The sequence below is a fragment of the Corvus cornix genome, chromosome 1A (assembly GCF_000738735.6).
Source record: "Corvus cornix cornix isolate S_Up_H32 chromosome 1A, ASM73873v5, whole genome shotgun sequence".
Taxonomy (NCBI): Eukaryota; Metazoa; Chordata; class Aves; order Passeriformes; family Corvidae; genus Corvus; species Corvus cornix.
In genome coordinates this window covers 3,689,480-3,716,724 of record NC_047057.1, presented here as the reverse complement: position 1 = coordinate 3,716,724, position 27,245 = coordinate 3,689,480, and the positions used below count along the sequence as shown (strand labels likewise).

The 27,245-nt window shown below is 39.8% G+C and overlaps 1 protein-coding gene across 1 annotated transcript in view; it reads right to left on the bottom strand.

Moving 5' to 3' along the window:
- Nucleotides 1–27,245, bottom strand: part of TAF3 (TATA-box binding protein associated factor 3) — a 114,562-nt gene that overhangs the window by 42,337 nt on the left and 44,980 nt on the right.

Below are 27,245 nucleotides of genomic sequence, written 5' to 3'. Positions count from 1 at the left end.
TTTTCTTGGACACACGGGAGGAATGAAAAAAATCCAATGAAAACAAATTCAGTGAAGGAATTGGCTTCAGTAGGCAGTTTTACGTAACATTAACTTTCCACTCAGACATAAAAAAATATAAAACCCTTTCATTTTAGAGTTGTCAGATTCCCATGTAACCTTCCCGTCTCACGGACCTCAGGCTGGTTCACTACCAGGTGACTCCCTGCTGAGAGGGAACTGCAATTCCCAGGGACACTTTGATGATCCACAAAGACCCCAAGGAACACACAGACTGAAGACAACTTCTTCATCTTGAGATACAAAACTTCCCTTACAAAACATTGCAAAAGCATTTGCAGCTGATGCAGTTCATCTGTAACTATTTATTTGCTCTGCTGCTCATTGCCACTCTTCCTAACCCCCCGTTCCATAAACTCAGGCCTTTACCACCTCTGTTTTTGTGAGTTTTGGAGGGTGCAGGGGAGATTTATCTTCGAGAGTGAGCACAAACTGTTGGTATGCTCGGGATTCAGGCAGAACGAAGTGCGCTCAGCCGTGGCGATGGAGCTCCTTCCAAGCCAGGATTAAAGCCAGTGGTGGGGAAGCTGGAGTTTTAATGGATAAATTGTTGCAGAATACGCTCAGCCAAACATCTTTGCTGATGAAGGGGACTCGGAATTGGGTGGGGAAGGGATTATCGTCCTGCTGTGCCATGTCATTTTTGAGAACACCCCCCTATTAATTTAGTTACGTGCCAAACAGTGAGCAGCAGTTTGACCCAAATCCTATTAGCAACAACAATCTGTTGTTCCCTCCTCTCCCCAAAATGGAATATGCTCTAGGATGCGTTACAGAGAAATAAATTGAAATGGGGGAGGTTTTCCCCATTAATTTCTTCCACTTCCCAATTCAAGCTGTAAATTCATGGGACAGGGACCTGAATTAGGTTTGTAAAGCAGGGACTTCACCCATGCTGCTGCCTGGATAAATCAGGAACAGAAAAACACTTAAGTTTTTCCTTCACATTTCTTTGTTTCTTTCTTTTTGTTCTGATTTTCTGTTTTCTTTCATCCTTGTATTTTTCTCTTTTCCACCTCTTCATTGCAGGTGTCCCTGCCCATGGCAGGGGGTTGGAACTGGACAATCTTTAAGACCCCTTCCAACCCAAACCACTCCAGGATTCTGTGATTTTACAATTCATTAACTGCCCCTTCCAAAACCCAGAAAATAATAGCTTTTCTGTATTACAGATTTTTTCTGCTTTTTCTTGTCCCTCACTCTGAGCTTTCCGGAGCTTTCTCTTTGTCTAGAATTTAGCAGGAAGATAAAAACTAGAAGAGGGAAGAACACATTTGCTTTTTGCATCACTCAGGATATATTCATGAAGGAAACCAATGGCCAAAGGGCAGACTGAAGCAAAAGGCAAAGGACAAAACACCCAGAAAGCCCATGAAACATGGAACTACAAGAAGCAGTAAGAAGAGGAAGAGGAGGTAAAGAGGAGTTACACTAAATGAACAATTTCCAGGCCAAAATAAGGAAGAAGGGGTAAGTAGGTACATCGTGGACACATGCTCGAAGTGGCTGTGGGACAAGCCAGAATGTAAATGGGCAGCAATTGATTGCTGGTTTGGTTTTTGCATCACATGATGTTAAATGCTGCAAGTTTTGGTCCTCAGGGTCTTGTTTAGGCAGAGTCTCTTCACTCCTGAGTTCTTCCATCTCACACCTGTCACTGTAGCTACTGGGGCTTCATTTCTTGTGCACATCCATAAAAATAAAAAATGCCTGAGGATACTCCTAGATAAAAAGCTGCTCAGATGTGACGTAACCCAGCAATTATTATCTCTAACTCTGCAGTATGGCAGAGGATTCTTTTTCCAGCTGTGATAGGAGGTATCTTTATTTCTCTTGAATGGCATCTCTGACTCAGCAGAGATCACTCCTCAATTCACCTTCTAAGCTTTTTCTTTCCCTCTCTTCAGGAGCTGGACTTTGATGATCATTATGGGTCCCTTCCAACTAAGAATATTCTATGATACAATGATTATTTTTACACCATATTATTCCCTAATAAAGTGGGAAATGGCAAACCCTTTCCTCTCTCCCTCCCACCACGAACTGTCACTGCTCCCAGTGGCAAGAAAGACAGCAGAACTTCAGACAATGCCTAGAAATCTCTCTCAAATATGAAACATCACTGAAACGTACAAAAAAGACCTGCCACCACTTCTGCAAGGAGGTGAAGAGTCTTTAATAAGGAATTTCAAATCCAGAAACAGATCTGAATTTGTTTCAAGCACTAAATAAGACTCTGGCAGACATCAGATTCTTGTTGTATTTTGGAGCTTCTCCCCCTCCCTCCAGCATTTCTGGGCTAGAGAATTAAACCCAAAAGATTGCTGTGCTCTGCGTACACCCAGGAACTCATTAAGTTCAACCAAAATGGCCTCCAGAACCCTGGGACTAAGTAACAAGAAAAATGAAGCATTAGAAATTTTAACATGGTAACAACTTGCTTCCTTTTGCCACAAATTCTTTATGGTCTCTAAATTACATCTGCTACCACAGGATAAATATCTTGTACTCTGGCTATTAAAGGTTTCCTACAAAAATTTAAGATTTAGTAAGATTTCCTACTTAAATCTAAGATTTTACTTATCTGCACAGAAAGCTGTTTAAAAAGACTAGGTACCTTACAGGGAGAAAGAAATCTAACCATAAAAAAGCAAGAACAAGGACATTGTCTTAATCCTCCAAGTAAGAAGGGTGTGTTGTCAGGACTTGCATCTGTGCCTTCTGCAAATTAAAAGGGAAAAAAAAAAAGTCAGTGATGGTCAAAAGCATAGGGAACTGGGAGGAGAAAAGACAAGTTAAATTTTAGTCAGGATATCTGAGAAACTGTAAAGATATTATTTCCATTTTCAATATACTACAGCACCATGAGAGAATACTACCCTTGACATACACCAGACATGCTGAATGACAGAGTGGCCAAAAATATCATTTATCATGAGCAATATGATTAACAAGCTCTCTGACTGCTCAAGAACAGCAGGTATTTAGGGATACAAGATATCCAATTCAGAATAAAAGTCTAAATAAATTCATTCTTACTCAGGAGTAAGATTTTTGCCAAGCCACTGTTTGGGGGATTTTCTATTACCAAGACCAGATATTTCAGGACAACCTGTTCAGGGCATGGCCACATACTTTTACAGGCTCTTTATCCACAGAAAGAATTTGCACAGACAACCAAAATCATTGAATCATATAATGATTTGGGTTAGAAAGGACCTTAAAGATGATCTTGTTCCAAACCCCCTGCTATGGGCAGGGACACCTCCCACTACACCAGGTATCTCATCTACAGAGGAAAAAACAAGCAGGGCTCAGCAATAACAAATTATTGATGCATGGTCATTGTCACACAAAATACTCATGGCAAGGATGAAAATTCAAAGTCTAGGATGAGTTTGGAAATCTAATACTGAACCTACCAGATCACTTTTTGCTTTAGAGAAGGTGTAATCTGGCTAATCAGATATTTTAAATATATGGTCAGAAGAAGAAAGAGGCCGTGTCTCTCACTCCTTGGATTAGGAGAGACATCTTGTTCATCTGCATTATGATCCTGCATCTCTCCTTAGGAGAGGTAAGCTCCTCCTGGCACTGAAACTGCTGGTTTCTCCTGGCAGAAAGAGTAGTTCAATTCCTTGTAATGCACTTATGACTGATTTGGGAATGACCATCACTTTATGGCTGATGCGAATCCAGAAAAGGTATAATTTTTAATTTCAAAATAAATCACAAAAGGTCTGAGAGATTTCAACCTTCGGTTTTTGCACCACATCCTCTTCCTTGCCTCCATCCCCGCTCAGTGAGGATTAGGATGGAGAGAGGGATGAATTATCTCTGGAGAACTATGAAAGAATTGATTTTTGGTAAGAACTCCAAGGAAGTTCTTAATACCTCCTTATCTTTTTGAGTAATACAGCAATGTTCCTCTGCTGAGTGAGCGCCTATCTTTGGAGCTATCCTTGCCAATGTTATCTCTACAGAAAAGCAGCTTTGAAGGACAGAAAATAATATATGTTCCCCATTGGTCGCAAAGGAGTTGTGTCAAAACTTGTAATACAGAGTGTAGGTTCTACACCAAGTATTTCCATAACTGAGGGGAATTCAACAAGTTTGCTGCTGTGACGCCAGCATGAGGCAGAGAAAAGATCTGCCCATCTTGCATTGTGAAATTAAATAACTGGGAAGCACTTCAGAGCACCTGCACAAACCTAATGATGTGATGTTGCCCAGACTCACTGTCTTACATGTTAGTATTTTTATTACAGTGCAAATTCGTGAATCTTCTTTAAATAAATTTTTAAAAGCCATCATGTTTAAATATTTCTTGAAGAAAGGCAGCAAATTCTAGGTTTATAAGGGGAAGCAATTTCCTCTCAGACAAGTAAGGAGGGATGGAAAAAACAGACATAGTTTTGGATGCACAAGCTATTTGCCAGGACAGAGGCTCACGTACTACTGCTTTTTTCCTGACCACAATAATTTGTCTAAGAGGAGATCCCACCTTCTCTTACAAACTATCTGATCCTGGCTGCAACATTAACAACATAAATATTGGACTGTTCCACCCCTAATAATTTTGGGTTAGTCCCCTACAACTTCTGAGCTTTTAGGTCAAATGGTTGATTTTCTGAGGAAGTGAAGCCTTGGATTCAAAAGTTCCTATTTCTAGAGAGACGCATTTAAATGTGCATGGATCTCCACACGCCACCTCCTTGTCAGTCCAGGGTTATGTGTAATAATTTCCTCTTTATTTTCAGCCCTTGACACGTAGCAAGGAGAACACATGCAGAAAGCGTCATGCAGCTCCTTTAAAAACAATCCTCTGCTGCAGCTGAACAGCCTCTCCCCAGAGAAAGAAGAACTTTTTGGTCATCTACCGAAGCCAGTAATTCTGTTCTTGGGACTCGCAGGCTTTCTGCTATCTGATGGAATATTTAAGCGGAGACTTCACTCCCCCGGTGGAGCGCCGACGGCTCAGCCACTCCACTCCGGTGTTCAATGAGCTCTTGTGTTCTATTACAGAATAAATGCGATTTTCTGCCCAGCTGGAAAATGATACTTCTTCCTAGTGCAGAGATTTGTACCCTACTCCAACCCGTCTAAATAGGTCACAGTCACATTTTCACAATACTACGAATATATCCCTTCAGAAAATGCAAAAGCTTTGTGCACCCAGGGCAAAGACTATCTAATGTTGAGTACTGCACACTCTCTCCTTAGCAAAGAAAAATAAATCAAACTAAGGAACACGTTATATCTCTCTATAAACCCTCTCCCCGCCTTGGAGGGTTGGAGGAGCCCTTCCATATCTCTCTGTCTCATCAGCTTTCCTATTTCAAGCAGATTTGAAGGCCCTGCTCTGCCAGTGACCAGCTTGGCATTGCTTGACAAGAGACAGCTCCATGCCTGACTCCCACCCTCTATCAAATGAGGATTACTGATATTTTTTCCCCAAGTCCCTTCAGCTCTCTCAGTGTACCAAGAAGGCTTATTTATTCATTTGCCTGCTCCAAATAAAACCTCTGTCAATCCTACCAGCACTACTCTACATGGTGCAAGTCTCCCAAAAATATGGAGTCTGAGGTCGAGTGAGATGACTTGAGAAAGAAAAAAGTGTGATTTTGCTGCTTAATTTCTTCTTCAGCTGCCTCCTGTGCATGCTTTTCTTAGGCTGTTTCACCAGTCAAATGACGGTTGGATGTGAGGATCTTAAAGGTATTTTACAACCTTAACAACTACACGATTCTTTAAAGTAATTAAGCACTAGATAATGTTAATCAAAATCACATGTTTTTTCCAGCCACTGTGGTATAACTCTGGAGTAAGCTCAAAAAAAACCAGGAGAGTTAAACCCTGCATGTGGACAGACTGAAACTTCCAGTGTCAAAATACATTCAAAGTAAAATGAATCAAAATGTGGAGAAAGGAGATGCTCAGAATTGATTTTTCCAACAAGGCATTTCCAGGCACTCCAAACACGATCTCCACTTCAAACATAAAATAGTCATTGTGCTGATTTGTTACTGTACGACTTGCTAACGTATTTGATTCCACATTATCTGAAACTCCAAGTTATCCGAGGTCTCATCTTCTTAATGGAAGGAATGTACAAAAGCGGAGCACTCACTTGAACACACAATATATTATCTATACAAATTGGGACTCATTCAACAGACAAACTTAAAAACCAAATTATGGTTGACTATCAATTTGATACTCTGCAGCAGAAAGCACCACTTAAAGCCTGATGGTTTTTAAAGCCTTTTAACAACACATCTTGGCATTATAAAACATCAGATCTTGACCATGTGCTAGAACTTGCTAGAAAGCTCCCAAGAGAAGAACATTTTGCTAGTTGATTGTTGCAGCTGAGACCTTACCAAATATTAAACAAATGCAGTACTGTGGGCTAAAATATGAATATTCCAAAAATGCTTCTTGGCGTAACACCCCAGTGCAGTGTCAAAAGCAGATTTCTGCTGAAGCAACAAGCTGGGTATCCCAAAGGAAATTCTGAAAGCAAAAAACACAGAAAGCCTGCCTGAGACATCGATCCAGGAGACAGTGAATTTTAACTTTTATCTTTGCTTCACCACAGCTACCTCTAAACTAAGTCATCTGCAAAATAAATTCAGAGACTTGCCTCAGTTTCTCCACTTTTAGAGGCTGGAGAAGCTACTTGAGAATGGTGAATTCAAAGTCAAACACAGAAACATAATCTGCCAAATACAAACGCAGAAATGCAAACTGCTTTTCTATTCAAAGTCAGATGCTAAAGATGTCACTTTTTATTGAGATGTTTCTATGTGGTAATAAATATTTCCTAAAGCACATGGAATTTTTGCCTTCAGCACAGATATTTTTGAACTCGTATTTTCAGCAGCACCTCAAAGATCATCCAGTTCCAATTCTCCAGCCATGGGCAGGGACACCTTCCACTAGAGCAGACTGCCCAAAGCCCCATCCAGCCTGGCCTTAAACACTTCCAGGGATGGCACGTCCACAACCTCTCCCGGCAACCTGTGCCAGGGCCTGACCACCCTCACAGTAAAGAATTTCTTCTTCATATCCAATCTAAATCTACCCTCCTTCAGTTTAAGGGCATTCTCCCATGTCCTATCATTCCACGCCCCCGTGAAAAGTGCCCCTCCAGCCTTCTTGTAAGCCCCCTTTATGTACATTTTGTGGTATTTTAGAAAAAAGCCCAACAAACTTCAGTAAATTAAGAGTAAGTATCCCAACAGCTTTCAGCAGAAATATTATTTTTTATTTCTTACTCACGCAGGAAAAAAACCCTTAATTTGCCAACTCCTTTAATTAAAAATTTTTAAAAGCTCTAACTTGCAATCAGAATTCTGTAACAAAATAGTAACCCCCACATCTCATTCTGCAGCTTTTCATCACATGAGCCAGACTTGAGCCATATAGCACCAGACACACTATGAACAACACAGCACAGTATGGTTCACCAAATAAAAATTCAAGTCCACAGTGCAGTGACAGATACTTGGATGCTACTGGGCAGTTCATGTTATAAACAGAGGCATTTCTCTTGAAAGTTCAATAAGGTTGAAAGCCAAAACAGTGATACGGCATCAGGGATTTATCATCTAATAATAAAAGAGTGTTTGTTCCTCTGGATCTGCTTCGAACAAGTGGAGTCTCATGCTGAAAGAGCAGGTTCAGTAGGCATGCAGCTCTTCAATTGCACTCCTTATTGTATGCTTTATATTAAAGAAAGCAATTTAACTTTTGAGGACAAGAAAATTATCTTGAAACTGAAGTCCTGCCTAAGCTCAAGGCCAAGCTAGTAAAGAACATATAAAATTATTAAAAGGTCTTCAATTATTAAGATAGCTGGAACGCTCGCAACAGCTGTAATTCAGGGTGCCTACACATTTTAATTATATCCCCCAGTGTCAGCAGGTTATAGCTTTCCCTCTCTATCATGCTAAAATTTATCAGGCCTGGCCTGTCATAGCCTTTACAAAAAAAAAAGTTTAGGCCACATTGCTCACTCCTGCTCAAATCAGAGGAAAGCAGAACAAAAGTGGAAGTAACTGCAGTTTTGCTGCACCACTGGTGATGAAGCGGAAGTGGAAACACCCTCTCTTAATGGTGCCTTGGAGATTTTTGGTGAAAATTAGGTATGGTATGACTGAATCCACTCATGTTACTCAATAAAGTACAAAATAATGTGAGAATTTACAAGACTATCAAAGCAATGCAAAACAGAGGGGCACCATCGTCCAAGAATTGTAGAATGATTTGGGTTGGAAGGGACATCAAAGATCATCTCATTCCAACCCCTGCCATGGGCAGGGACACCTTCCATTAGACCAGGCTGCTCAGAGCCCTGTCCAGCCTGGCCTTGGCTGAAGCTGTGCTGTAGCAGGTATATACATAGATTAATTGGCCCCACTTCCACAAACAAACAGGGTTTCCTACTTTAAAAAGTCAAGGCTTTTGGATCTTTGCCTTGCTCCTTATCAAACTCAAGTGAACACAACTGAACTCTGCAGAAACGATCTGGGGCAGTATTTTCTGGACCTCAAATTCCTACTCATGGATTTTGCTACAGCAGTAAACCCCTTCTCCACCCATGCAAGCTTTGATGCAAGGCACAACTCTGGCCATGTACAGAACAGGCAATCTGCTGGTGTGCACCTAAAATTAATACTCTCTCTCTATTTCTTTTAAATATTCAACAAATTTAAAGCAAAACCATCCCAAGACAGTGACAGGGATGTCTACTAACTCTTGAAAGACTGAAGGAGCTTTGACAGTGGATGGGCTGAACTGCTGATCCACTGGTTCTGTATGTCCTGCCAGAACAGAAAAACCAATCATGGCTCCTTCATATGACGTACACTGATTCTTCTAAAATGCTTCTCTGGACTGTAAAGTATAATGTAAATGTACATGTAAAGTATAATATTACAAGTGAGTAAAATTCAAGGAGACAAAAATCTCATATATACACAAGTACCCACAAAACTACACACCAGTGACTAAAGCAGATATTAGGATGTAAATACTAAGCAAGACTAATACAGTGTAGTTTTGTAGATCCAGATTTGCCAAATCAAGCTACAGCAAAACACTGCTCTGAGCGCAGAACCTCATGCACCATCATTTCCTGTTTGCAGAGTTAGGATAAATCAAATATTAATGATGTGGTGCACTCAAAAAATAAATTGTGATGAAACACCGTCATGCAATGACATGTGAGGATTCTATGTCCAACCTCACCTGAACATTTTTGAGCTTAACAAGTGCAACCTCATATGTGTCAATGTTTAAAAGAAGTATACAACATAGTAGTAGCACTGAATTTATGACCGCTTTTATTAAAGAGACATCTTGGAAACCCCAACTAACAACAGAACTCCGTTGTGGTAAATGCTGTCCAGACTTAACCTGAAAAGCCCTCAGTCAGAACAGTTTACAAATCAAATATGGAAGACATACCTAAGCTGAAGGACAGGAAATATTACTGTAATAATACTGATTTATGGAGGAACTGACCTACCTAAGGTCACAAAGCAAGTGTGACCCTCATCTCCCGAATCCCAGTCCATTAACTGCAAACTGTTCTTTGTCTTCCTCCTGAGGTGAGGAGTTGGCACAGCAAGGAAAGCACAGCTCCAACATTCTGTGTAGGATCTCAAAGGACTTTTTAAATGTCTTTATCCTTGGTGGATTAAAAAGGTTTATTCTCACACAATACTTAAGAACACAGTTTACTGTCCCTCCTACACCATCTGTGTTCAGAAAATTTAGCACATACCACTGTCCTACCACCCAACAGCAAGTTCTCTCTACTTAATATTCTATTTATTTGCAGGATACACTGGTGTACTAAGTGCATTTTTAAAGTATTACATCACACTAAGATGTTGAAAACACCCATTTCACAGGTGAACGAACTGAGATTAAATGATACAAGAAGCCTGTTTGCTGGATCAGCTGAAGGCTTGACACAAGGAGCTCTTGAAGTAAGATTCTATTCACAATAATAAACTTCCAAGATGTGCAGAGAAACCCGTTTAAAATTCATTTAACAGTTTCCACCCAACAGAAAACAGTCACTGCAAAGCTAAGTGTTCCAAGACCTCCAACTTACACTGCCTGAAGCTGATGAAGGACAGCAAAACAGGTAATTTCTAGCCTAGTGCAGAAGCAGCTGCCCCTTCAGTGGTTCTAAGCTCTCCTGGATGCTGAAGAGAGTTTTTTAATATTTTAAATACAACATCTGTATTTAAAATACAAAATTCCAAGATACTCTAGGTCAGTCCTAAGGAATTTAAGCAGAGGTTTAGTTATGGTTTCACTGGGAAGTTTTATGTATTTAACCTGCTAGTGTAAATCATCATTATGGATGGTTAAACCATAAGCATCACAATGTCCTTTCAGCAGACACAGTCGGAAAACACCCAGAGCCTGGAAGATGACAGGTGTCCTTGTCTGCTTATTTTTGTCTCAATCTCTCTGAAAGAAAGCAAAAAGCTCCCATTCTGGGCTAGCACAGGACCAATAAAGAATCTATTTTAATTGAGTGGAAGCCAAGCTTTCCTCCAGAGCTCTATGGGTGTTGTATTCACTGGCCAGAGGAATTTCTCCCTTCAGGAAAGTGTGACTCTTCAGGAAAGTTTCTTGTGTGTACACAGGAGCTGGAGAGGCTCAGATGTCAAACCTTAATTGTTAGGCCACATTTTTCTTTAAGATGATTTTTAGGTACCTTTAAACTTTTAATTTAAAGCACTAAAACCAAATAAGAGGTCAACTCTTCAAACATGGCCCATGTTAAACAAGAGCATTTATAGGGTTACAACTAAGGAAACAAGTGCATTTATAGGGCTGCAAGAGAAAAGCAACTTGAGCTTCTGTTAGAGGTGAAAGGGGTGGGAGGGAAGGGAATATAAAGAAAGTTTCAGGCAGTTTTTGCCTGACCTGCATATTTTGACTTCTGATTTTTCTGCCTATGAAACAGTAACACACAGACTCAACAAGTAACACTCATCAGGGATTGAAATCTCTGCAGGAAAAAAGTCCTCAAAGGACCAGCTTGTGTTGGAGCAGCTCGACTAGAAGATGCTGACATGAGGGAGAAGGATGGACCACCAGGGTTAGAAACCCACAGCAAGTAATGCCTCAACCTCCACTTCAGCTGCAACTGGTCTGCAAGCCCCGCACCTCCCTAAACCAGGAAAGCACCAGGACAACCTTCCCGTTACCTGCAATAAACCCATTTTACCTATGACTATTACAGTACAAAACAAGATAAAAAACACAAAAGCAAATGCATTGTTCCTGTGAAATCCACGAGAAGAAGTTTTGCTTTTCCCTCCTGTGCTTGCAGCCTGGCGCCAGGGAACAAAACCCAGGTCCCAAGGATGGATGCTGTCAGAGATGATCCAATTGATGACACACAGCCATGAATGCCTTCTCCTCTTACTGTAAGGAATGAGGGGTGGGTGGGTGGTGTTATTGTTCTCCTCCAATTCCATCCTCAAGCCTGTCATCGGGTACAGAAGCAGCCTTTATGCTGCAGTTGTACCGTCCTGTTTCCTGGCTTCTGTCAAGCTTAACAAAACCCAAGTACTAAACACATTTTATGCCTTGGAGTATCAAATGTTCTTTGCTATCAGTCGAAATGGAGCTCTGTTAATTTTCATTATTGCTTCATATGAAAATGTTAGTTCTATTCATATTCCATATTCAAGATGTTTAACCTGGGTTCACTGTATGAAAAGTCAATCATGTGTGCATAAATTCAATATATTTTCCCTATTTACTGCAGTACAATGAATATCTTACAGAGCGATGTTTATGTCCTGATTCAAAAATACTATCTCTTTCTTTTGCCCAATTTATTTTGTATTTATTTGAGGTGAGGCAGGTATACTTGGGTTAAATAAGCTTTATCATAGCTCAGGGTTTATTATGCTTAGCTCAAGAAAGAAATGTGGTGTAAGAGAAGGAAATAAAAAATCCATCTTCGAAATCATGCCAGCAAGTGGGAAGAAACACTTTTGCTGATAAACAGGAAATCTTTTATTTCTAAAGTTAACATTCTTAAGTAAAAAAACAAACACTTCAGCTAAATTTGTGGGTTTTAAAACAAACCGTGGCAAACATTAAGGGAACTAAATAGAAACCATCTTTCAAGATGGTAAAACTAGGACAACTGCAAACAGGAGGTATTAAACAAGCCACAACAACCAACACACACAACAGCCAATTTTAACACCAATTAAACATATCTGTGATCAAAACCTGGAAAAAACAAACCTAGAGAAATGCCAATCAAATTATTATGTAATAATATAAAGCCTCTACTATTATTTATATTTCAGGAAGTTGCACATACTCCAACCAGTGTCCAGTGTGCTCAATGTACCCTACAACCTCCAAAAAAGATAAATGAAGAGAAACCTTGCTCCAGAAAATGCAGGGCACGGTCCATGACTACAGAAAGTGGGGGTAGAAGTGTGAAAGAACAATTAATTGATTCAGCTCAGCTTGGAAAACCAGCCAATATTGGTGACATTCTGCTGGGGTTCTGCTCTACCTCTGCGAAAGCACCAGTTTTGTGCTGATCATGGGGATTTTTATACACTTCTCTAAATTTAAAAAAAAAAAGTAAAAGCAGAAAACATCAATCCTTGACTTTCTCCCTCTTCCCCTTTCCTTTCTGCAAGTTTTCTCAACAATTTAAATGAGAGATCTAAAGGGAATTTTGCATCTCTGTGCCCTGTGCTGAAAGTGAAAGCTGGGTTTCAGATACTTTAATAGCAGAACGGTAAAGTTTCCTTCCAAAATGAAAAAGCAACTTTGATGTATTTTTTTTTTTTAAACAAAAAAAAAATCCACTACACACAGAGTCTCCTTTCATCAGTCTCTCTGTTCTCTCAAGTTTTTCACCTATTGGGAAAACAGACTGAGCCCAATTAGCAGATTAACACGCAACATGCGGTGACAGCAAGGACTGCCCATACCAGACACAGGTTTCTTATGGGCAAACATGTTTTTTCCTGCAGGTAAAATTAAGATTTTTATAGTTGGTGAAATACAACATGTGCTAGGAGGGTAATAAGCACTGGTGACCGATGTCCATCAGGTTGCTACCCAGCAGTGCACTCACTCCGGGCATGCTGCTGTACAGCAGCGAGTACTGGGCAGACTGGGATGCTGGGGAGATCAGTTAATGCGTGCAAAGTGCTTTGAAGCTGAAAAGCAAGAAGTGCTAAGTATTATATCTTATTTCAGCAGCTGATCAAGCTTATGATAAATGCAATATATCTTTAAAAAATGGCACACGGGTAAGGAAAATAGAAATTCAGCTCCAATATTGCTACCTGCAAAATATTCCACATGATGACACAGACATTGGAACCAGTTCCTACTGTACAGAAGGAATGCAAGCACCCGAACAAGAACTAAACTTTTCTTCAAAATACGGGTTGAGACAGCAGCCCTGCATTTCACTTAAGCGTGGAGCATTAAAAGGAACTTAATATTCCTGCAAAGAGGCGATCTGGAGGAAGCCCTGCTCTAATTTCTCTCTTCTATTTCGATTCATAAACCAACGCCAAAACGCCAACAACTAAATCGACGCCAATATTGGGCTATCAAATTATTTACCTTTGGTGGGGGGAGATAAAGAGTTTTAATGGAGTGAAAGCAAGGAAGAAAAACTCGACTTCAAAGCAAAAACTAATTATGTGTTTTACTAATTACATTTTAGAAAGATACACAGGGCATTACCAACGAACCCTGCAAAACTGAAAACACAACTGTGTCTCAGGCTGCCTTGGCCTGGAAAAGAGCTCCTGAGAATTACCAAGGGATTCCTGCTTCCCGCAAACACAGCGCCACTAATATTCTCCAGATTTGCTGGCCCTGCTACGAACCATCTCAAGAAAATGTTTACATTAAAGTCGGGTTCAGCGAGGAGGTCAGCTAACTTTAAGGCTTTAAGAAATCAGCAGCCGTCTTGTCTCCAGAGCAGTGCAGGGGGATGGGGAAACTTTTTTTTTTTGAAAAGAAAATCATTAACTTGCTACATGGACAAAACCTCAGTTTTTCAGCCTCTTTCATTTGCTGTCAGTGATGTGAAAGTTTTGGGGTTTTGTTTGGTTTTTTTCCCCCTCCATCTTTAGGCGTCCATCAATAAACTGTCAGACACATGGTGTGACTGTTGGGGCTGTCCTGTGCAGGGCCAGGAGTTGAACTCTATGTTTCTTGTGGGTTCCTTCCAACTCAGGACTATGATTCTATGATTTCCAAAGTTTCTGTGTACTCTGAAGCTGCTTTTAGCCCAAGCCACACCTCACATTTTAAACCTATAATGAAAATAACCAGCACTGTCTCACGCAATTAGCCACAATTTATATCAGGTTTCTGACTTGCAAACTACACATGTACATCAAGTAAACAAGATAAGGAATTTATACTGTACGTATTCAGCTTTTATTCTTTAAAAATTGCTTTGATGAGCACTGATTGGCTGTCAGATGATTTTCCATTTCATTCTGTACCACACAAGAATCAATACAATCTGGTTTTATTTGAGCCAGGCTCCTAAGCTTACATCTTATTTGCATCTCGCCACTGATAAATGATAGCAATAAAAGTGTGGCATTCCACAGGAAGAAGGTGAGATTACACTCCATCTAATTGTTTAAAGTAGGAGAAACAGTATTCCCTCGGAAATAAATGCCTTAAAGGCTTCCACTGGTATAATTGTATTGCAAAGGTCTAACAGCTCTATGCTGAGCGAGAATGGCTGCAAATACAACAATAAAGTCAGTTTTTCCTGTTCTTTATTTTTTTATAGCTATGTATACATGTAAACACATCAGAAAAACACAGCCTTGGTTAGAGGTTCTTATAAATAATCAAAACCCCTCGCTGGTGGTTCTGCGTAAGAGACTTTGTGTGCGCTGTTAAATGAAATCAGCTGTGCCGCAACGAAGAGCACGAAGGCAGCTGGTGATATTTGCTTCTCCCACAAAACACGTTTAGCAGATCAGGGTTATACACAGACTACAAAAATCCCAGAACCAGTTCCTAACAGCACACAAACAGAGGGAAGGTAAATACCTGTGCCGTGTTCTGGTTCTGTCTCATTAACTTTAATTTATCTCTGTACTAAGTGCAACTACTTTATCAAGTTAAAAAGCACAAGCACGCACGTGAGAGCTACACAGGGAAAAAGAGAGGTAGAGACAGACAAGTAAAACCCCAATTAGAAATAATTGGTGTAGAGAAATTATTTGATTAAGTTAAAAGTCTGAGTTAGCACAGGGAATGGATGCAGAAAACTTTCAGAAGGGAATTGCTACTGTCCCTTTTTAACTTGGGAAGTCAGCTTTTCTGCAGGGTCTGACTCTTTTGAGCAACTCCTTTTCCTGCTCAGTGAATCCCAAAATGATTTCCAAAGCCTTCACTCATTTTGACACAAAGGATACAGGAGACTGTTTAGACTCCTAATAAGCCTGGAGCCGTTAAAGCTGCACAGTCCTGTTAAACATGGGATGGCGGCAGCCAAGAAAACAATTCCTTGGAGAGGAAAACAGCCAGCATGTGCCCTCATGTAAAAATCACATTCCAGAGGAAAAGAACTTCTTTGGGCTGGTGTGTGACGTGACTGTAAGATGCTTATTGTGCATGGAGGGGCTCCATTTCCCTGGAAAAGGGACATTTAATTCACCCACCCAACCTGGCCATCATCACCTGCTGAAGAGCTCAGTGCTTGGCAAGTGCTGGTATTGCTGTCATCTGGCAATTGGTAATAGATATTAGGGATATATTAACATGGAATCTTCTGAAAATTAGGCAGGAAGTTTTTAAAATTCTGCAAGAAATGTTCATGGTTTTTTTTCTCTTCTACCAGGAAAAGCACCCCTTACGAGCTCCTCACAGGTAAATATAAAAAATATAAAATTACACACGTTAAGTCCAGTAATCTCAAACTATACCATAACAAGGGAAAGAGCACAACTCAGTAATTAACACATCACCACATATTTCTTTCAATTCAGCAAATTTACAGCTGAAAACAATTCCACAGAACCCAATTTAATTACATTAAAAATTATGCAACTTATTTTATTAAAAGGGGATTGATTGCTCTACAAAGAATTTAGATCCAACAATGACCTTCTGTGCTAGTGTAAAAGGTGTTCAGAACCCAATGAACACACAATAAGGCTCTAAACCAGAAACTAATTAGCTCACACACAAAGTATTAAATCTGTTTCACAAATTATGTAAATCATATAAAAAATGAGGTATAATACCAATGGCAAACTTTATAGTGCCAAAATGGAATAAGCTGTATGTATACCTGCCTTCAAATTAACTAAAGCAATTATACTGTAAAATCATTAGCCCAAGACATAGTTTAAAGTCAAGGTTTAATAACTTAATGCTACATGTATTTTCTAACCACAGAAAAAGCATTACATACATTTACACTTCCCACTAAATTTAGAGGAGGTTATGCTGCATTAAACAGAGCAGGAAAAATAAAGTATTAAAAAAAGTCAGGAAAAAAAAAGCGCCAATAATGTTTACTGCAGAAAATATGCACAAAATCAAACCATCATTTCCTCTAGAGCTCTGTCTCCCCATAAAAACAATACATTATTATGCTTTTTGTAACACTAGCACATTTATTCTAACTGTTCCCACAAAAAAACCAAACCAAACCAAACAAAAACCTCTTCTGAACGATGAGAAAATAAAGCATCATTCGACATGATCAAATGCCAATTATCTGGTCTCATGGTTCTGCATTTCCTATGGCCAAAAAAATCTTTTACTACTTCACTTCAGAGTAGGTGGAACAGCTGCTCACGGTCCAAGCGTCTCTCTCCACAAGGAGCGGTGCTGCCTCCACAATCCCAAGGGATGGGCTGAAATGTTGAATTTTTTTTGCAGCTGGGGAGCGCTCAGAGACCCTCGCTGGAAACCCTAATGGGATTTCCAACTTGCTTTTCATCCTTTTTAATGTAACTGCCCTAGGGCTTGATGCATCTATGCAAATAAGGCATAAATAAACAAGTTTTCTTACTCTGCTCGAAAGTTATACTTGTTATTGCCATTTTCACAGCACTGGGGTGTATAACAGAAAATTCTTTGTGCCATAGTGCAGGAGGACAAAGTTTAGGCAGAGGGGTGTGAATCATCTACCTGTTACTTTTCATACAGGTGGCTCTACTGTTTCTTCATGTAGCCTCCTCAGGCATGACTTTTCAGATGCTTTGGGATTCCCTCAGCACAAAACCAAGATACTGTGTGCATGATTTATGTCTGCAAATGTGCACATAAAAAACACCTGCGTAACAGTTCTCCTGGCCTCATGTGAGATGAATGCATTTTTTTGGGGTGAAACTAAAAGATGGAGGACAACTGTGATGCTGTGTGTGTGTTTAGAAATAAAGATTATACTTCAGCTTAAACAAAGATTCAGACCATTTCAAATCTCTCCTAGCTGTGCACAGCCAAGTGTCACTGTCAAACTTTTAACAAACAGAAACACTTCTTGGATTGCTACAATTTATTTTTTTTTAATTTGCATTTAAAGAAAACTAGATTTTTTTGTGTATCAGAATTGTTTGATACATCATGAACTAGGCAAGCTCAAATTTGGCGCTTCATACCCCTTCCGATTAATGCTCTGTCAGAATACACAAAGCCTAAACACTGCTCCAGGAATGGACATGACTTTGTTGTGTCAGAGAGGAGGAACTGCAGAAGATCTTTCAAAAATTAAGTGAGAAAGGTAAGAAATTTTCCTGTTTCCAGAATAACGAGTAATTTAAATGCAACTTTCTGAATTTGTTACAGAACTTCTAAATACTACAAATCTAATGGGAGATTGATCAGCAGCGAGGTCAAGTGGCTAGAGGTGTACAAACAAGTATTTTTATGTGTCTGCATATCTGCAATCACTAATCCCATGTAAACAATACACACAGACTCCACATTTACTAGGGGCTGCTATAATACTGTTTTAATATCACCTTCCTACAAACAGTACAAAAATGATGAGCGTATGCAGGGAAGAATTACTTGGGATGAAGGAGGGAATGGAAAGAACCACAGAAGGTAGAAACTGGGAAAATCTGGGCCATATCTGCGTTAACCTGTGGTGAAAGCCAGTGACATCAAAGCAGCCAAGTGAGAAAGGAGGACTGCAACACAGGATCAAGGATTGAATCTTCTAATAAAATGCATTTGACTGGAAAAAGAATTTCCTTGCCTCAGAGTAGTATTCCCACGGTGATCACACCACGATAGAAATTGTCCCCTAAATATCAGCTGCCTCTTGATGTTGCATGACCACCTCCCTTCCCTCTCCCAAACAGAATGTAACCACTGTGGTAATTAGAGTGACTGATGACATGTAAACATTTCATACAGTTTAGGTTTTGTCTTTAAAATGCGTTTTCGAAAGCAAAGTCAATCAGTCTCCAGATCTGACTCCAGAACTTAGTTATGGAGCATAAGTATTGAAAAGGAGACTGTCAAGGCAAGTCAATTTGTCTGCCTGGAACCCTAAATTTAAGGGAAAAAAATATTTGCTGCTGTAAACTGCATTTCTAATTTGTCAAAATAATTCAAAATTAGATCTTCATCATCAAAAGAGATGCAACAAAGCCAATTCCCTGACATTATTTAATCTGTGCCTTTCTGATTTACTGTTCGAATCCCCACACGTGCCAAACACACAGCACTTGTGAATCACTTAATCTGCTTCCTTTGAAACCTATCATCAAATGCTCATTTCTGCACAGTTAACGGCAGGGTCTTTGTAACGTGTTTTCTTTTTTAAATGTAAATCCAGTGTCTTGGGAAGGTTGGGGATTTTTGGTTATGTTTGTTTTTAGTTTTTTCTAAACACAAACCTATGAAGTCTTGTTCCATGTTTTTAAACAGCAATGCTAAGTATAACATGTTAAAGGGAAAAGATGTCATGGATTTGAAAATTCCTTAGACTGTCATATTTCCCCTTTTATACACCTGTAATTATTTAAAAATATTTTTAAAAGAACAAAATTATATTTCTGATATTTCTGTATGTTGTTTCACCGCCACTAAACCCCTTTTTATCATCAGCTTTGAGATATTTATATTTTTAAGACAAAACAGACAGAGAATGAATTAATGAATAGGTCATAAAATACCCTAAAAACAAACAGCAAGAAAAACATCATTTCAACTGCATTACAGCTCAAATTACTACTTACACCCCACTTTCCTGGGTTAGACTGTATCTTGATCAATGATATCCCAGCTGGTTTTAGTTGAAAAAGTTTCCATTTCTATCTCTACTAATGGTGCCACTGATAAAGAGGGAGAAATCCATCGCGTCTGCCGCAGAACTGAAACTCCATCGAGGGATATATATTCATTAACACATGCAGGAACTGAAACCGTCAGGGAACATATATATTTATGAACCCTTGCCCATACACATACTATTTTAGAAGTATGGAAATCCAAACAGGGAAGTAGAGTGCAAGAAGCATACCAGCATTAAAAAATACGCCAGGGAAAGGACGGCAGATCTTCCATCTCTAAACGCTGAATAAAAGATCAGAGGGAAGCAAAGTTGCATGAGAAACTCTCAGCTTTGCCCTATCACCCTCTACTACCATATTTAATTCCCACTTTTAATTTTATTAAGAGCACACTGTCTGCAGCTACAGATATACCAGTTAGACCAAAAGAAAATAAAATATGCAAGGTTAAGCACCCTCAGAAGTCACTGCTGTAGCTCAGCTGAACCTTGCACTGTTCCTTCCCCTTTTTTTATTGCTCTTCCGATTTATGCTGACGTGCAGGCTTAAAAATGCCCTCAGAAAGGTGGCAGGAGGATATTCTCACTCCCTGCTTCTATACAACTTTGGCAGGGAACGAAGGCACAGCAAAACCATGGCAGCCTGTTTTAAACAACCAGTTCCCCTTTCTACACAAGCTGAGAACACAACTGAGCCGATTTCTGCTGTGCCAGGACCAAAAGCCCAGCCAGGGACCTGCAGCCCAACCCCATGAGTCCCAGCATCCCATCCCCATCCATGAGCCCACAGGGAGCTCAGCACAATTCCCCACAGGCTACTCCAGCTGGAAATTAGCTACAACATTGTCACAGGAAAAAAACCTTAAACTGTAATGAAAACTCATCTGAATTTTGCTCATTTTGCTTCCCTCTGCTTGCATGGAGGGTTTTGTTCCCTTGTTTTGGAGAGGGGGCACAGGGGAAGGCTTGGAAACGGTACATAAACCACTAAAAGATCCCAACACATGCACCAAGGCTGCAAACTTTTTGTTTTCTTACATATTGCTTCTTCATGCTTAAAAGACAAAACAGAGGAGCGTGAAGCAAAGCTCTGGCTAAAAGGAGTAACTGTAAAGCCCAATTCCTTTGATAAGATCCTTTTCAAATTCCCATTCATCTTCCAAGGAAAGCCAGTCTGGCATCAAGGATTCAACAAGTTATATGTTGAATCAAGTTATAATACAAGTTATATGTAACAGAGTCCTTGTGTGTTCTTAAAATAAACATTTCATCTCTTTGCGTGGAAATGGCATCTCTTTCAATTTACATCTCTGGAAACAAAAGGCCCTGAAAAAGTATACAGAAAAAGCTGGAAAAACCCCATCCTAGTTTGCAAAACCGAAGTAAGATATACAAAGGAAATGAACCTGTGATACTATTGCTGTAACACAAACACTCGCTGGTCACCACCACCATTTAATTCACATTACGTGCTTTTTATTAATCCTGGGTTCTTCAATTTAGCAATGATGAGCCACATTAAAAACAAAAACTTAAATAATTGCATTTTTGTAGATTGTGCTGTGTTTAAGGCCAAAACCATCTGCAAAAGTAAGCAGGAAAAAGCCGGGTTTTTTTAGTAATGGATTAGTGTAAATGTCTGTTGGAAGAACAGGGTGGAGAGGAAAAGAAGGGAGAATCCAAGGTATTTATATAATTTTCTTTAGGCACCCAGTTTAGATACCCAGCATTTTGAATCATCTTCCTTGAGGTGTCTGTCTGTCTGTTCAATGGATTTATTGGGAACTTTGATTCCTATTTGTAACTACTTGCCAAACAACTTCAGTGCCTGTGTTAGCCAGTGTAAATATTCCCATACGTTTTTAAAGTGGGTCCTGAACCAAATCCCTCAATTTTGATTTGATTTTTTTTTAATATTTAGACATAAAAGAGCTTAAGTCTGCCTCCATATTAAATTTTAAAAGTTAATGAGATTATAGCCAAGCAACCATAAAAAGGCCTGAAAATACGCTTTGTAGCAGAAATTACTTTGTTCTGGGTTAGTTTTTGAATACAACTGCAACATGAACTCTCCTGTACTGGCAGTACATCCCCATCAATCCATCCCCAGTGTTTTGTGTTCTGTGCACGGCTCTTCCACAGCCAAAACCAGATTTCCAGAGGCCAGTGTACCAAAATCCATATTCATGCTACAACCAAAGCACACAATTTAATTTGTGGACATTTTATGAACTATGCCAAATTAAAAGAGCTACCAAAAACCCAAGCCCGATTTCCTGCCTTTTCTGTCTCTGTATTTCTACTGCACCATGTTAGTAATCAATTTTGCCACTGGACTTCCTCCTGTCTAAGGAAGGGACTGACCTCCTACTGATCAGCTCTTTAGACAGAACTTATTTAAATGGGCAACATGAAATTGGAATGGAGGCACAGGCTACGTCTGAATGTCCTCACACACTGAAATAAGCACAGATGGGGAAAATGTTGGTGCGCTGAGCACTCCAAAACCACACTCCCATTACACTAGAGGGGAAGATCTGGAAGGCTACATAAAAAGCCATCGCTTGGTGAGGTGGGAAATAGGCCCCACAAGCAATCTGTAAATACACAGTTTAGAATTAGTGAAAAGCTGGCTAAAACCTGGGAAAAGCCACTGTTTAGAGCCCCATGCCATCAAAATGCTCACAGAGAGGAGACTTTGAGGTTAATAATAAAGAAGTGGATTTCAAGTGTTCTCCTTCTGCCATTCAAATCAAGTTTTTATTGTCTTAAAAATGCATTGTAAAACAGGGTTCCTCCACCACAGTGACAGAGCCACATTGCTTTGGCACAAGCCAGACAAGCACAGGAATAATGTAACAAAAAAATACTTCAACTGAGTTATCCCAACTCCAAACTTCTGGGAATTGACTGACACTTTGTACTGCTACAGAAAAAAAAGCCCAAACACACAGACATATACCTCTTACCATTCCAAGGTCCATGAAAACCCAATTTTATGGTTGTATGGGTAGCTAAGGTATTTTTCCCATCTCCATTCCCAGGCAGGATGCAGCTCCAACCTGGCTGATATGGAGAACAGCCACACACTAGAGCCATTGGAGGGAAATCTGTGGCAGTCCATTGCTATAGCAACTGCCAATATCATAGAACATCAACAAAGTTGATTCATTTATTATAACTTGGATTTTGTTTGTTTGGGCTGAAGGCTCTGACCAGATGACTGTCCAAATGAAAAATGGGTAATTTTTTTTCTCATTAAAATCCCTAAGAAAATACCAATTATTGTGCTCTTTAACGTCAGGTGAGAGGAAAGGAATGGAAGTCCATGCAGAGAACCCAGGTGAGGAAGAGAAGGCAAAGGAGTCAACCCAGCAACATCACAGCAGCATTTCCAAATGGAAACTGGTTTCTCCTGTGAAAAGCTTTTGCTGTATTAGTGTTTGGCAAAACTCACAATTTCCTGGAAAAAGCCAATATAATTTCCTCCTGCTTTCCCTCCTCTTGCCCTACATGTTTTTAAATGTTTTAGGTTGCTGCTGCAAGTGGTACCAACAAGCACAGCTTCAGAGAGAAGGCAGGAAAGCACTGAAGCAGCTAACGCTCTCAGTAACAACTCTGGAGGCAAAAATACCTGGCATATATATTTTATTTAATTTTCTTCCTCTTCTGGGGTATGGAGAAAGGATAAAATAGCAAGGACCTTTTCTAGCTTTCAATAAACCTCACATAATGGTGATAGTTTAGCATTTAGTTTCCTTAGGAGTGATGAGAAAAAATTCTAAGTGGTCTTTGCTATCTCTGCATTTTAAAGCTGGTCAGAAAATGGTTTTATGCAAAAACTCTTCCCTAGAAGGTCAAAAAAAAAATTCTGGTCTACCACAAAAAGGCAGTTTTCTACAGAAAGCAGAAGCTGTTTCAAGGAAAGTATTAATGCAATTGAGAACTCCATTTTCTGTTCAAGAACAGACTGTAAAATTTTTTAACCAGCTGTTATAGTTAAAACTGTTCAGAATTGGTCAGTGTTTACTGCTTCCTGCATTATCAAATCCAGCATCTGATGCCTCAAGACTAAGGTTTTCAGGGCAAAAACTGCCCCTTTGTGTGCACAAAGCACCCAGCAAAGGCTGCTGTAGCATTAAGTTAGGGAACTAATGAAGTTATGGAAATATGTAGATAATGAACTCTTTCAAGTGCTATCTAAATTTTTTCTGCCATACAAAACATTTATGTATGTTCTAAAACTCTATCACCTATAACTCTACACCAAAATATTAAACTGTTAACATTTTGTCTATAATAGAAGTCAGCTACCTGTAATGAAAAATACACAGAACAGTCACATTTACAGTAACAGTCCTTAAATCCTCACTGAAAGCTTCACCCTCTGAAGAAACACCTTCTGAAATGCCAGTACAGAATATTAGTTTCATGGCACTAACATGCCATGAAAAATACCCACACTGTGTAATCTGATGCATTATCATCTCAGAAGCTAAACCTGGTGTCAAATTTACTGAGCCAATTTCAATCTGCAGGAAACCAGAACATTATTATTGTTATTATTGCTTCATTTTGGTGCACGTTTCAAGCTCTGTGGCATATTTAAGGTCCCCTCATACAGGTGAACAGCAAATGCTTTGGAAAGGAGTCAGTGGCAGAGAGAAGGTGGCATTTTGGTGGTTTCAATTCCCAGGATAAGCAAAGAAATGGTTTAAACCCAATGGAGTGCTGATTTCTTTGCTGAAACACCTGTGTGTCTCTCTTCCCACACCTCCTCTGAGAGACATGGCTCCATTTGGCTAATCACTGTTGTTGTCTGGGCAATTCAAGGGACATGCCAACATGGAGAGAAAGGTAATTTCATTAGTGGCAGCATTAACTTTACACCTGGATCTCCACACATGGATGAAGGAGGTGCATCAATTTACTGTCCAACCTTTCCCCCCCCCGGCAAAGCTTCCCTGTGCTTTTGAAGGGAGCAGAGCAGAGGACCCCATGTCCATGACTAGGTCACTTCTTCAAAAAAGGCTTCTTCTGTAAAATAAACAGTTATCAAAAGCAACTCCAACACATCTCAAGCTGAGAAAATAATTAATTCATGCTACAATTGCTACAAAAATGAAGAGGGAATAAATGACCGAACACAGCTCTGCACATGCATTGCTCCAACAGCTGCAATCGTGAAAAATATTCCTCACACTCCTTAGCCCACCATTAACCAGCAGCAGAAGAGGTAAAATGACAAATATTTCAAGAAAATATATACACTGAGGAAATAGGCTTCACTTACAGTGCTGAGGTGTTCTTATATGAATTTGATGATGTCTCTTTTTATTTGGAGTACAGAACTCTGGTCCCACTGCCAGAGGATCATTTAAATGTCAAATGGAAACAAAACAGTCACAAGATTGTCTCATCTTGGTAACACAAGGATGTTACATGTGCTTATATATAGATGTGTGTGTGTATTTCTGTGTGAACATGTTTTATTTTACCATAAAAGACTGGTTACACCGTCAGCCCATCGGGGAAAAATCAGGTTCAAGTCACTCAAACTTCATATTTGGTATCTCAGCTCCCCTGCAAACACAGCAGGGTACAGCAAGGCCTCAGTGCTGCCTGCAGCCCTGGGCACTGCCCTGCTGTTGTTTTTTAGGAAAGTAAAACAACTGGAAAGTTGTTAATTCTCTTACAATTCATTTTTAAACACCCATGAGGCCAAAGGCCTCTAAACACTAATGCAAAATGCAAAACATATCCAAGCAAAACCAAGGGGAGTTTGACTCAGACTCTTCTACAGAGTTTTCATCAAGGAAACATCCAAGGAGCAGTTTAGTCTTTGGGGTGAGATGCCTGTGCCACCACACCTGGGTGGTTTTAGCAGCTTGGGATCAGAGACTGCTTGGAGACTTAGCTGGAAAATGAGATACAGAGTGGAATCCCGACTGGAGATCTGAACAGCAGAGCTGTGGCAGAGCAGGGAGCAGCTCCCACCTGCACAGCTCCGTTTCACCCAGCTGAGGAGGGAACACGGTGCTGCACTATGTGGATCAGCTTTCTGGAGCTAAAAGGCCAAATCTTGACCCAAACCACAATTATCAAAGAGCAGGGGAATGAAGAATGCTGTGTATGGGTAAGGGGGAGGCGCAGGACTCGGTGTATTTGGGCAAACTTGTGGACCCAAGGAATGGTGCTGACGAGCTCCCTGCTCTCTGAAGCAGCCTGGTGTTTCTTTCAGGCTCAGAGCAGGGGCACAACACAAAGGTGGAAAGGACCAGGAGGGGGAGAGGAGCCTTGAAGTCAGAGGAAATAAGCAAAAAATGAGAAAAAGCCAAACACGTAGGAGTAAACGACGGAGTCACTGAAGTGGCTTCAGTGGAAGGTGATCACCACCTTCTCCCAGCAGCACCTTTAATCATCCCTGATGCAATTTCACTAAAGCAAATTCTATTTAATTTCATTGTGCCTGACCAAGCAGTGCAATTCCTACTAGCTGGACACTTTCTAGCCTTCATCAGGCTTTTGCAATAGCACTCATTCCCTCGAATTTATCAGTGCATTTATCACAGCAGTTCCAAAAGCGCCAGCTCCATGAGGCAGAACCTGGTGCTCAATACTTTATTTGTATTCAGCAGATCGACCTTTGCATTCTGTCCTGGTACGCTGATAATTTCCCCTGTTTCCAAGAGAACTCCTACTGCCCTGCCACACAATCACTCCCTCGTTTGACGAGCAGAGCACTTCCCTTCACATCAGCTTTGGCCCTGCATATTTATACAGCATTTAGCAGCTCAACCAAGTTTAACCCATAGATATTTAATTTGTTTTGCTACAAGAACAAAAAAACCCAGCTTTTTAGTTTAACTCCAAATTTCACAATGTTAGTGATCCTAGTGATCCTTTTGAGAAAAAAAAAATAAATTCAATTATAACAATCAAAGATCAATTTCAGAATCTTTACATACAGGATGCACTTGAAAAAAATTGATACATATATATATATATATATATATATATATATATATATAGTAGCAGTGTGATTTTTACTGTTAATCTAAAAGACATTACACACACAATAAAAATCCAAGAGAATCTTTTCCTTCCAATTGTTTTAGCACATAATCACTTGCTAGTAGAGCAGTAGGAGATTAATGATGAAAGGAGATTATAAATTATACCAATATACACAGAAATAGGTAAAAGTTCTACAAACACAGTTATTCAAGTTCTTCTCATGCGTTATTCTTAAAATATATCCATCATCATGTCAGTTCTTCCTTCGGAAGTCAACATTTCTTGAAGTTTGGGGTTTACACTTGCACTGCTGGATATTTTAACAGTAGAAAATGTGATCTATGTGGCATAATTCATCTTTGGCTTGGACTTGATCCAGGTCAAAGAGCTCCATATTTTCAGCCCATTAGTCATGGGAATTACAAGTATGATACAGTTGCTTTTAATTGGTAGTTCATGCTCAACCACTGCAAACCAGTCTATGATTGCAAAACTAGCTAAATTATATTCTCAATAAAACATCATTCAGCCTGCAAAGAAATAACCAAAACAACCCTGTCCCAAAGCAAATTACATCTCACATGCATAAGTAAAATATAACTAGCTCCACACTCAACGATCATGGGAAAAATGTTGATGACCAGCACCGACTGGCCAGCGGAGCAGAGCTCCAGCCCAATGCCACGTTCCACCCCAGATCCCTCTCAAAGGAAAGTCGTTCTCAATGCTCGAGTGGTCAAACACAACATTAAGTAGCAAGCACTAAAAAGTTAATTGAATGTTTGCCAGGAGACGTATGTCCCATTCTTATATTGGATAATTAATTTCTTTGTTTTTATAAGAATTTTAA